This window comes from Bubalus kerabau, chromosome 9 (genome assembly GCF_029407905.1).
Source record: "Bubalus kerabau isolate K-KA32 ecotype Philippines breed swamp buffalo chromosome 9, PCC_UOA_SB_1v2, whole genome shotgun sequence".
Classification (NCBI taxonomy): domain Eukaryota; kingdom Metazoa; phylum Chordata; class Mammalia; order Artiodactyla; family Bovidae; genus Bubalus; species Bubalus kerabau.
In genome coordinates this window covers 39,206,872-39,220,393 of record NC_073632.1, presented here as the reverse complement: position 1 = coordinate 39,220,393, position 13,522 = coordinate 39,206,872, and the positions used below count along the sequence as shown (strand labels likewise).

General features: G+C 38.9%; 1 long non-coding RNA gene across 1 annotated transcript in view; it reads left to right on the top strand.

The window, feature by feature from the left end:
• The first annotated feature begins 6,319 nt into the window (after positions 1-6,319).
• Positions 6,320-13,522, top strand: part of LOC129659992 (uncharacterized) — a 56,567-nt gene continuing 49,364 nt past the window's right edge. Inside the window, exons 1-2 of the long non-coding RNA XR_008718286.1 lie at positions 6,320-6,460; positions 10,594-10,646. This is a non-coding gene — a long non-coding RNA (uncharacterized LOC129659992). The remainder of the gene's footprint in view (positions 6,461-10,593; positions 10,647-13,522) is intronic.

Sequence of the window (13,522 nt, the reverse complement as noted above, 5' to 3'; positions counted from 1 at the left end):
ATTGCATAACTCTTCATGTCTAAGAATTTATAAGCAGCAGTCTTTAGGTTCACAGAGAAGCTTCTTGAATGTCAGAACTAAGAAAAAGTTAGGGAACTCTTGGGCTGTCTTACTGGGACTGTTAATTGGTACAGTCACTATGGCAAATAGTGTAAGGTTTTCTCAATAATAGAACTACTATATGATCCAGCAAGGTCAGGAGGGGCGGCGGTGAGGAGATACCCCTCATCCAAGGTAAGGAGCAGCCACTGCGCTTTGCAGGAACAGTCGTGAAGAGATACCCCGTGTCCAAGGTAAGAGAAACCCAAGTAAGATGGTAGGTGTTGCAAGAGGGCATCAGAGGGCAGACACACTGAAACCATAATCAAAGAAAACTAGTCAATCTAATCACACTAGGACCACAGCCTTGTCTAACTCAATGAAACTAAGCCATGCCCATGGGGCCACCCAAGACGGGTGGGTCATGGTGGAGAGGTCTGACAGAATGTGGTCCACTGGAGAAGGGAATGGCAAACCACTTCAGTATTCTTGCCTTGAGAACCCCATGAACAGTATGAAAAGGCAAAATGATAGGATACTGAAAGAGGAACTCCCCAGGTCGGTAGGTGCCCAATATGCTACTGGAGATCAGTGGAGAAATAACTCCAGAAAGAATGAAGGGATGGAGCCAAAGCAAAAAGAATACCCAGCTGTGGATGTGACTGGTGATAGAAGCAAGGTCCGATGCTGTAAAGAGCAATATTGCATAGGAACCTGGAATGTCAGGTCCATGAATCAAGGCAAATTGGAAGTGGTCAAACAGGAGATGGCAAGAGTGAACATCGATATTCTAGGAATCAGCAAACTAAAATGGACTGGAATGGGTGAATTTAACTCAGATGACCATTATATCTACTACTGTGGGCAGGAATCCCTTAGAAGAAATGGAGTAGCCATCATAGCCAACAAAGGAGTCTGAAATGCAGTACTTGGATGCAATCTCAAAAATGACAGAATGATCTCTGTTCATTTCCAAGGCAAACCATTCAATATCACAGTAATCCAAATCTATTCCCCAACCAGTAACGCTGAAGAATTGAAGTTGAATGGTTCTATGAAGACCTACAAGACCTTTTAGAACTAACACCCAAAAAAGATGTCCTTTTCATTATAGGGGACTGGAATGCAAAAGTAGGAAGTCAAGAAACACCTGGAGTAACAGGCAAATTTGGCCTTGGAATACAGAATGAAGCAGGGCAAAGGCTAATAGAGTTTTGCCAAGACAATACACTGGTCACAGCAAACACCCTCTTCCAACAACACAAGAGAAGACTTTAAACATGGACATCACCGAATGTCATGATGGTCAACACCGAAATCAGATTGATTATATTCTTTGCAGCCAAAGATGGAGAAGCTCTATACAGTTGGCGAAAACAAGACTGGGAGCTGACTGTGGCTCAGATCATGAACTCCTTATTGCCAAATTCAGACTTAAATTGAAGAAAGCAGGGAAAACCACTACACCATTCAGGTATGACCTAAATCAAATCCCTTATGATTATACAGTGGAAGTGAGAAATAGATTTAAGGGCCTAGATCTGATAAGACAGAGTGCCTGATGAACTATGGGTGGAGGTTCGTGTCATTGTACAAGAGACAGGGATCAAGACCATCCCCATGGAAAAGAAATGCAAAAAAGCAAAATGGCTGTCTGGGGAGGCCTACAAATAGCTGTGAAAAAAAGAGAAGTAAAAAGCAAAGCAGCAAAGGAAAGATATAACCATCTGAATGCAGAGTTCCAAAGAATAGCAAAGAGAGATAAGAAAGCCTTCCTCAGCGATCAATGCAAAGAAATATAGGAAAACAACAGAATGGGAAAGACTAGAGATCTCTTCAAGAAAATTAGAGATACCAAAGGAACATTTCATGCAAAGATAGGCTCGATAAAGGACAGAAATGGTATGGACCCAACAGAAGCAGAAGATAAGAGGCGGCATAAATACACAGAAGAACTATACAAAAAGATCTTAATGACCCAGATAATCATGATGGTGTGATCACTCACCTAGAGCCAGACATCCTGGAATGTGAAGTCAAATGGGCCTTAGAAAGCATCACTACAAACAAAGCTAGTGGAGGTGATGGAATTCCAGTTGAGCTATTCCAAATCCTTAAAGATGATGCTGTGAAAATGCTGCACTCAATATGCCAGCAAATTTGGAAACCTCAGCGGTGGCCACAGACTGGAAATGGTCAGTTTTCATTCCAATCCCAAAGAAAGGCAATGCCAAAGAATGCTCAAACTACCGCACAATTGCACTCATCTCACACGCTAGTAAAGTAATGCTCAAAATTCTCCAAGCCAGGCTTCAGCTGTACATGAACCGTGAACTTCCAGATATTCAAGCTGGTTTTAGAAAAGGCAGAGGATTCAGAGATCAAATTGCCAACATCTGATGGATCATCAAAAAAGCAAGAGAGTTCCAGAAAAACATCTATTTCTGCTTTATTGACTATGCCAAAGCCTTTGACTGTGTGGATCACAATAAACTGTCGGAAATTCTGAAAGAGATGGGAATACCAGAACACCTGACCTGTCTCTTGAGAAACCTATATGCAGGTCAGGAAGCAACAGTTAGAACTGGACATGGAACAACAGACTGGTTCCAAGTAGGAAAAGGAGTCCATCAAGGCTGTATATTGTCACCCTGCTTATTTAACTTCTATGCAGAGTACATCATGAGAAATGCTGGACTGGAAGAAGCACAAGCTGGAATCAAGATTGCTAGGAGAAATATCAATAACCTCAGATATGCAGATGACACCACCCTTGTGGCAGAAAGTGAAGAGGAACTAAAAAGCCTCTTGATGAAAGTGAAAGTGGAGAGTGACAAAGTTGGCTTAAAGCTCAACATTCAGAAAATGAAGATCATGGCATCCAGTCCCATCACTTCATGGGAAATAGATGGGGAAACAGTGGAAACAGTGTCAGACTTTATTTTTTGGGGCTCGTAAATCACTGCAGATGGTGATTTTAGCCATGAAATTAAAAGACGCTTACTCCTTGGAAGGAAAGTTATGACCAACCTAGATAGCATATTCAAAAGCAGAGACATTACTTTGCCAACAAAGGTCCGTCTAGTCAAGGCTATAGTTTTTCCAGTAGTCATGTATGGATGTGAGAGTTGGACTGTGAAGAAAGCTGAGTGCCTAAGAATTGATGCTTTTGAACTGTTGTGTTGGAGAAGACTCTTGAGAGTCCCTTGGACTGCAAGGAGATCCAACCAGTCCATTCTAAAGTAGATCAGTCCTGGGTGTTCTTTGGAAGGAATGATGCTAAAGCTGAAACTCCAGTACTTTGGCCACCTCTTGTGAAGAGTTGACTCATTGGAAAAGACTCTGATGCTGGGAGGGATTGAGGGCAGGAGGAGAAGGGGATGACAGAGGATGAGATGGCTGGATGGCATCACCAACTCGATGGACCTGAGTCTGAGTGAACTCTGGGAGTTGGTGATGGACAGGGAGGCCTGGTGTGCTGCGATTCATGGGGTCGCAAAGAGCCGGACACGACTGAGCAACTGAACTGAACTGAAATATGATCCAGCAATTCCACTGCTGAGTATTTATTTAAAGAAAAGCACTAACTTGAAAAGATACATGCACCCCAATGTTCATTGCAACATTATTTACAATAGCCAAGGTATGGAAACAACCTAGTGTCCATCAATGGATGAATGGGTAAGAAATTGTGTGTGTGTGTGTGTGTATATATACATAGTATATATATTGCATACATATACAATATAAGGCCTCCCTGGCAGCTCAACTGGTTAAGAACCTGCCTGTAATGCTGGAGACCAGGGTTGAATTCCTGGGTTGGCAAGATCCCCTGGAGAAGGGCATGGCAATCCACTTCAGTATTCTTGCCTGGAGAATCCCCATGGATGGAGGAGCCTGGCGGGCTATAGTCCATGGGGTCACAAAGAATCGGACATAACTGAAAGACTAAGCACAGCACAGCAGAACATATACAATATAATATTCAACAAATAATGAAATTTTCAATTTGTAACATATGAATGGACCTCAAGGGCATTATGTTAAATGAAATGAATCAGACAGAAAAAGATAAATACCCTATGATCTTTCTTGTATGTGGAACCTAAAAACGAATGAAACCCAAGCTTATAGAAATGGAGAACAGATTGGCCGTTGCCAGACACAGGGGGCGAGGGGTGGAAAAAGTGGATGGAGGAGGTCTAAAGGTAAAAAACAATAAAAAAAAAATGAGGTTCTGTTAGGATTTAAGTTTATGATACCTTTAATTTCCCTGAATAAATACAATTCATAGGGAGAAAACAGGGTTTATACCCAAGGGGAAAAAGTAAAGAATTTTCATCGCAGCAAGACTTCTGAAACATTATCAGTCTGGTCTCTGTGTGAAATGGGGCTTCTCTGGTGGTGCTAGTGGTAAAGAACCCACCTGCAAGTACAGGAAACATATTTTGCAGTTTTGATCCCTGGGTTTGGAAGATCCACAGGAGGAGGGCATGGCAACTCACTCCAGTATCCTTGCCTGGGGAATTCCATGGCCAGAGGAGTGTGGCGGGCTATATAGTCCATGGGGTCACAAAGAGTTGGACATGACTGAAGCGACTTAGCATGTGTGAAGTGATGCTGCAGTGGTACCACGCAGGACAATACCATGTGGCCTCATTACACGAGTGAAAAAAAAAAAAGCATTATGATTCTAAGAATATTGTTTTCAAGGAAAAAAAAATCCATTCAACATATTTAATTAAGAAGCTGGATGACTTGGTTGTTTGGGCGAGGAAGGAGACATTTCTTTGATAAGAAAATAAATGAGAGAGTGGGTGGGGGGAAACGTTAGGCTTTCAAGAGAAATCAAGCAAACGGCTAACAAAAATCATCTTAAACACATACAGTGAACTGAGTAGCTGAGAGTTTAAAATAAATAACTCTGGATCATGAGCCTTTAATATTTTTTAATATGGCTTTCTTAATAAAATTATTGGTCTTTTGGTTATTTGCCCAATCACTATACTTGGTTCTATAGTGAATGATATTCACATAATGATAATATTAACATTTTTCAACCTTTAGAATTGAAACTCAATTTTAGTTATACACCCATGTGATTTAATTATGGTTGCATAAAAGAATATAAATGTTACAAACTTTGATAGTGGATAAGCAATGGTATATAATGACAAAACTGACCAGTTGAAGCATGGGAGGCATTAGAGAGTGGAGTAACAGTTTCTTCATTTTCCAGTGAAAGTGTTAGTCATTCAGTTATATCCAACTCTTTGTGATCCCATGGACTATAGCCTGCTAGGCTCCTCTGTCCATGGAATTCTCCAGGCAAGAGGGATCAAACCTGGGTCTCCTGCATTGCAGGTGTGTTCTTTACTTACTGAACCACCAGGGAAGCCCTGTCTTTAATTGTGTCTAGTTTCCTGGGCTAGCTTGGTCACTAATTCAGACAAGATAAAAATCACTTCTGATAATATTTCAAGCATAAAATAAGGATTTTGGAGTATATAATACCCATGGTCATGGAAGTACTATCTCAATTTTAGATATATATTTTTAAATAGCAAGATGAAGTGAAAAAGAAAACTCTTAGTAAAAATTTAAAACTATCAAACCAACCAGTTCTCCTAAAAATATTAAAAGATAGTTAAAATATGACATATATAAAAAACAATGTGTATGAGATTGATAACAAAGTGTCCTTGAAGTATTTATTGAAGAAATCAACATTATAACCATAAAGGCTAATACACTGATTGAGCATCCAGGTGCTAGGTATGTTGTGAATAAATAATATATATGAACACAAAGTAAATGCAAGTTCATAGTTATCGCCAGAATTTGAAACGATGGAGGTGATCCCTAGTAAACAAGTGGTATATACTTTATGCAGGCTTCCCTGATGGCTCAGATGGTAAAGCGTCTGCCTGCAATGCGGGAGACCAGGGTTCGATTCCTGAGTCAGGAAGATCCCCTGGAGAAGGAAATGGCAATCCACTCCAGCACTCTTGCCTGGAAAATCTCATGGACGGAGGAGCCTGGCAGGCTACAGTCCATGGGGTTGCAAAGAATTGGACACGACTGAGCAACTTCATGATTCAAAAGAAACTGAATTTTAAAAGTAGGTTGGATTTGCCATATATCAACATGAATCCGCCACAGGTATACACGTGTTCCCTATCCTGAACCCTCCTTTATTTAAAAAAAAAAAAAGGAAAAAAAAAGTAGGTTGGAAAAATATTGACTTTATCGAAAACTCTTTTCTTGATATAGCGGAGACATAGAGGGCAATATTCAGGATAATAGGAGAAGAGGAGTGACACTGCAGAAGCACAGCCATGAGATGGCAGACACAGGATAACGGTGGTATCAGATTACAGTAGCCTTTACAGGATGATTCCCTCTGGCCCTGTTTGAAGCAGTTAAGTAACTGTGTTTTTTAAAAAAATTAATGTAAATATTTATACTGTGACAGAAATTGCATCTTTGGTAATCATTTAAACTTCAGATAGAAAAAAAATATAAATCAATTAATGTTTGAACGAATAAGAAATTATTCAGCATTATGTGGGGCAATGCAGGCAAATGTGTAAAGATCAGTTAATAGTTAATCTTTAATTTTTCTTCCAATTGTTAAATTCTGTGATTCAAGGCACTTTTATTTGAAATATACAAACAAAATCTTCAATAAATATTAAAATTTTTTTTCTTCTTTGAACTCATAATTCCATTATATTTTTCCAATAAACTTTTACTCTAATATTATATACTTTTATACTTCTGAAAGTCTTTTACTTGTCACCTATAATATATCTCAGGCTTCCCTGATAGCTCAGTTGGTAAAGAATCTGCCTGCAATGCAGGAGACCCTGGTTTGATTCCTGGGTTGGAAATATCTGCTGGAGAAGGGACAGGCTACCCACTCCAGTATTCTTGGGCTTCCCTTGTGGCTCAGCTGGGAAAGAATCTGCCTACAATGAGGGAGACCTAGATGCGATCCCCGGGTTGAGAAGATCCCCTGGAGAAGGGAAAGGTTACCCACTCCAGTATTCTGGCCTGGAGAATTCCATGGACCATATAGCCTATGGGGTTGCAAAGAGTTGGACGAGGCTTTCATTTCACTATCACGTATCTCTGCAACAAATTTTTATAAATTAAAATTTATTTATTTTTTATTTTTCTAGCCATAAGGCTTTTTTTGTTGTTGTTGTTGTTTTTTTTTCCTTTTTTCTTCTTTCTTTCTTTTTTTTTATTTATTTTATTTTATTTTTAATTTTATTTTATTTTTAAACTTTACATAACTGTATTAGTTTTGCCAAATATCAAAATGAATCCACCACAGGTATACATGTGTTCCCCAACTTGAACCCTCCTCCCTCCTCCCTCCCCATTCCATCACTCTGGGTCGTCCCAGTGCACCAGCCCCAAGCATCCAGTATCGTGCATCGAACCTGGACTGGCAACTCATTTCATACATGATATTTTACATGTTTCAATGACATTCTCCCAAATCTTCCCACCCTCTCCCTCTCCCACAGAGTCCATAAGACTGTTCTATACATCAGTGTCTCTTTTGCTGTCTCGTACACAGGGTTATTGTTACCATCTTTCTAAATTCCATATATATGGGTTAGTATACTGTATTGGTGTTTTTCTTTCTGGCTTACTTCACTCTGTATAATAGGCTCCAGTTTCATCCACCTCATTAGAACTGATTCAAATGTATTCTTTTTAATGGCTGAATAATACTCCATTGTGTATATGTACCACTGCTTTCTTATCCATTCATCTGCTGATGGGCATCTAGGTTGCTTCCATGTCCTGGCTATTATAAACAGTGCTGCGATGAACATTGGGGTACTCGTGTCTCTTTCCCTTCTGGTTTCCTCAGTGTGTATGCCCAGCAGTGGGATTGCTGGATCATAAGGCAGGTCTATTTCCAGTTTTTTAAGGAATCTCCACACTGTTCTCCATAGTGGCTGTACTAGTTTGCATTCCCACCAACAGTGGAAGAGGGTTCCCTTTTCTCCACACCCTCTCCAGCATTTATTACTTGTAGACTTTTGGATCACAGCCATTCTGACTGGTGTGAAATGGTACCTCATAGTGGTTTTGATTTGCATTTCTCTGATAATGAGTGATGTTGAGCATCTTTTCATGTGTTTGTTAGCCATCTGTATGTCTTCTTTGGAGAAATGTCTATTTAGTTCTTTGGCCCATTTTTTGATTGGGTCATTTATTTTTCTGGAGTTGAGCTGTAGGAGTTGCTTGTATATTCTCGAGATTAGTTGTTTGTCAGTTGCTTCATTTGCTATTATTTTCTCCCATTCTGAAGGCTGTCTTTTCACCTTGCTAATAGTTTCCTTTGATGTGCAGAAGCTTTTAAGGTTAATTAGGTCCCATTTGTTTATTTTTGCTTTGATTTCCAATATTTTGTGAGGTGGGTCATAGAGGATCCTGCTGTGATGTATGTCAGAGAGTGTTTTGCCTATGTTCTCCTCTAGGAGTTTTATAGTTTCTGGTCTTACATTTAGATCTTTAATCCATTTTGAGTTTATTTTTGTGTATGGTGTTAGAAAGTGTTCTAGTTTCATTCTTTTACAAGTGGTTGACCAGCTTTAAGTATTAAAAAAATTCTTCTAGATTGAACTTCATGAAAATTATTATTACAATTCAATTGGCCAAAAATTACTATATTATAAATTTTAAAACTTATTAAATGCAAAAAGAAAAATAATATTGACAATCTCAGTAAGAATAGCAGGTTTTTCATGTATGAATATTGGATATAATTTAATTCAGGCCAAGTTCAGCATCAATTATATTTTTATATTTTATATATGTGTAAGCACTGAGAAAACTTTAAGTAAGAAGATAGAAATAGAAGTTTTGGTATAATAATATCATTCAATTTTTTGAGCTCTTTCTGACTTATGTGCCAAAAATTCATATGGTGATCTATCATCAAAAATATTTTTATTAATCTAACATCTGACAATTTAATTATGTTCTCTCCAGTTTTGATCCTGACTTGCAAAAGGATTTGTCATCCTGTCATTAGAGTCATTTTCTTTCTCAATTTATAGGCATTACACCTAAAAGGCTTTACTGAGATGTATTCAATCACTATTATTAACAATTCTGATACACATTTACCAATAAACAGTTTTGATAAAAAGCTTTCTTTTCATGCATTTTAAATATACTATTGTTAAAATCTCAGAGCTACAGAATTAGCTAATTTATGGAAAATATTTAAGCTGCTTATTTGGCAAAGCCAATCCTCAAATCAAATCAATCAGCCAAATGACATATTTATTGTCAGAAAAAGTCTGACTTTTCCCGGGTGGTTCAGATGGTAAAGCGTCTACCTGCAATACAGGAGACCAAAGTTCGATCCCTGGGTCAGGAAGATCCCCTGGAGAAGGAAATGGCAACCCACTTCAGCATTCTTGCCTGGAAAATCTCATGGTCAGAGGAGCCGGATAGGTTACAGTCCATGGGGTTGCAAAGAGTTGGACATGACTAAGTGACTTAACTGTCACTTTCATTTCTTAATTCAATTACATGCATTCATACGTGTCTTCATGAAATCCTCTCACATCTGAATTCTAATTCTGAGGGAGATAGTCATAGGACTGAGCCCGGCCAAAACTTTATTCCTTGGATGAAATAGAGCAATTTTGAAGTTGTGGTAAGTGATAGAAGTTTGGGGTGAAAATTTCTCAAGATACATAAAAAATAAAAAGAAAATACTAGTCTTAGGCAAACATATCTCTAGTATTTATGGAAGCCTCACTCCTAAAGGTGGACGGAAAAAAAAGAACATAGGCACATCACAGAACCAGACACTCCTAAAGGGAGACAAGTTTCTCTAAAAATGAGAAAATCTATTAGTAAGATTTCTAATTATTCTTGGAAGAAAAATAAAGAGGAGACAACCAAAGAAATCAATGACACTTCACAGAAAATGTTTTGATGATTCAGGTTCTAAGGAACCCCAAAGATGGGAATGCCACGTGCATGTAAAAGTGTGGCAGAAGGCTGAAAGAATATGAAAACAGGCAAAAGGCTAGAAGGGTAGAGAATTATAAAAGACTGCGACAGAAGGCAAGGGGCAAGATGGACAAGGACGAGGCCAGACCACTGTTTTCTTAGATGGTGTGTTACTCAAGATGGTAGATACGTTTCTACTCAACGTATTCAAGAGCAAGAAAATTGGTTTTTCAACTGGAAAAGTAGAATTAAAGTCTGAAACACATGGAACAATAAATGACACTGATCACCTTTATACAAAAATCTTAGTTCCAATAAGTGACCTTATAGACTGTTGAAAGGACAGTTGCAGAATTTCTATCAGCAATATTCAATAGTTATGATTAATTGGGAGACAGCTCATGAAGAGACTTATAACTTTTTAAAAAAGTTTGTCAAAGTGTCCTAAAAATTGGGTGTTGATATACTTATCAGTTCTAAAAGCTGTCTATAATTAGAAGCTATAATAGTTTACTAATGATCTCTTAGAAAAATGTTCTTGTCTTCCTTTTTCTCTAGGACCAGTCAGAATCTCTAGGTGGAAACCACAGGGAACCAGATGGCAAATTAAGGTAAGAAGAATTTCCTTAAATTTTATTTAGAGTGGCCCAAATCTGGACCAGCATCACAGTCGTGTTCTCAATGCCTGCAGTGGATAGACTGAACTGGGATCATCATCACAACTGGGAGGGCAATGAGGGGATTCTTTTGGGGTGGGATTGAATGTAAGTGATCTCAGATTTTGGCCCTAGTTCTTAGTTCCTTAGAATTCTATACGTCTGTCTTGGGTGAAAAGAATACATGCACAGGTGCTAAGTTGCTTCAGTTGTGTCTGACCCTTTGTGATCCTATGGACTAGGGCCCGCCAGACTCCTCTGTCCATGGGATTCTCCAGGCAAGAATACTGGAGTGGGTTGCCATACCCTCCTCCAGGGGATCTTCCTGACCCAGGTTTGAATCAGCCTCTCTTGTGTCTACTGCATTGGCAGGTGGATTCTTTACCACTAGCTCCACTTGGGAAGCCCGGGGTGCATAGAATAGACTGGCTTAAAAAGCACACATTTCTTTGAATGCTTTCTAGGTGTCCCCGTTAGAACTTAGCAGGAGATGGTGTGAGTTGGCAGTTCCAGAGGAGTGTGGAAGCACATGTGTGCATCACTGGTGAGGGTAGGCATGGAGAAGGGGTGCTCTCTACACACCTAGGCTGTGTGGGTCATCAGCAGAATCCAAAGGGAAGACCAATGGGACGTGGGGCCTGGATTCCCTGGTGTTGAGATTTATCTGCTTCACTTATGGTCTCTGGCAGAACCCTGCTGCTTTTGTGGATCTGGATGTCCAGGACAGTTCAAGCAGTATCTGAGTTATTAACAAAATCTCCCTTTTTTGTTTGCTGCTGTTGTGTTTGCCCCTCATTCCTGCTGGGGAAAAAAAACAAAACAAAAACAATTGATGTGTTTCATTAATCATCCCTCGTACAGAGAGACCTATATTGGCCTCATCCCCACTGTGCTTATGGCTTTTGGTTTCTGCCTTTTGGGAAAAGAGGGACTATCCAACTTCCTTCCACATTTTGATTACATGCATTTTTAACAGTTCATTAGTTTTTCCATGGGAAAAATTATTTGAACATAGAAGCCTTGTTAAAAGTAGATACAGAATAGCTGAAAAGACAACTCTAAGGGAGGGTGTGTGTGTGTGTGTGTGTGTGTGTGTGAATATTGACATGACTAGTTTCAGGCATCCATTAAAGTGAAGTTGCATTTTTGTGTGTGTGACAGACCTGATTCAGCAATCTCTTAGCTTCCTTTATTTACAAACCAGAAGCTTCTGCTGTTTTATTAAAGACTGGAGGTAAAAGCTGAAGTGCTTTGCCAACACAGACATCAAAGGGACCTAAGTGTACTTTTCCCTGTATGTTTTAGGTAGTTTTTCCCTTCATGCCTGCTATCAGTCAGAGAGAGTGCTAGAATGTAATACCTCACACCTTGAAGATTAAACACCTTCTCAGCTGGTGTTTCTGTTTCGACTTCGTTTCCTGCCACCCTCTATCATAAGCACCTTGCACCATGTCATGTACATTCTTGGTTCTGTCTGAGCAATGAGACTGTTTTCCAAAAGCATTTTTCTGCAAATAAGTAGACTCTGCCTTGTCTTTGACGTGAGCTTAGCTGCTGAATGAATTGCTTTGTTGGACAGCAAGATAAGATTATAATAGAGTCTGTAATAATGATGCCAATCACGAATGGCAGGAAGGCTGTTATTCTTGGACGGGTGTATTTGTAAATCATGCTAGATTTCCCACGGCTTAATCTAAAAATGCCACCTTGTCAGTGGTAGAAGCTTACATTTTGAGTTCCCAAGAAAACTGTTTCATAAAGAACATCCTTTTCTTCTTCATCATGTAATAAATAAGTTCCAGGAAGGCTTCCTCTTATCTAAGGAATCACTCAGGTCCCGTTTTCACTTCCGTACCTAACCCTGTATGAGTCGGGCAGTTGTCACACATTCTCTTATGTGTAGAATGATTCTTATTTGTATTAGAGGTTGTTGTTGTTTTCCCTTTAGTTTTCTTTGTGCTTAAATTGGAAGCAAATGTTCTAAGATGGGCTAAGGAGTGTATTTCGGAGCTCTGTGGCCACAGGACAGACCTATAACGAAGGAGAAGCAGGTTGGAGGAAGAGTTTGGGGTGAGGAATTGCCCTTCAAAACAGGGAAACTTGAAGTTATGTATTAAAAGAAAAGGAAAAAAAAGGAAGTGTTTCCAAAATTTTATAGATCTTCATGGAATTGATATCTTATGAAGAATAGAATAAAATAGATCTTGTATTTTATTTGCCTTATACTTTCAGAGATGTTCCATTTTTCTTTTCTTTTTTTTTTTACATCCTGAGAAGGTAGCTTCTCATGCTTTGGATTTAAATTTTTCTGGACCTTTTCTATGTACCCCCGTGACTAAAAAGAACAGTCACCACTCTGTAGTTCTAATAACAAAAGGACTGTGGACTGTTCCTCTATAAGTAAATGACCTATTTCAAAGCATGTTTCTACGTAAGGTCTAATTAATTGTGAGTTTAGGAGTCTAAAAGCCAGAAATGGCAGCTGATATTTTGTAAATAACCACTATTTATCAATATTTAAGGGGACACTTTAGGGAAATTATAAGGAAATTATAGGAAAATTTGGATTGAGAAGGAGCATCAGATTATTTCAGTCTACTATTGTAGTTGAAAGACAAACAAAATGAGGCTCAGAGAAATTGAAAATTGTGTCATAGGTTTTGTTGAATGAACTAGCTGTGAAGTCCTGGTCTCTTGAATGTCTTTTCTATAGTCAAGCTCTTTTGAATGTGTTTGGTATCTCCTTTAATATGTTCATAACCAAATATATCTACTTTGGAATACATACAAAACTTTTTCCAAACCAGAAACGTGTCTTGAGTTGTAAACTG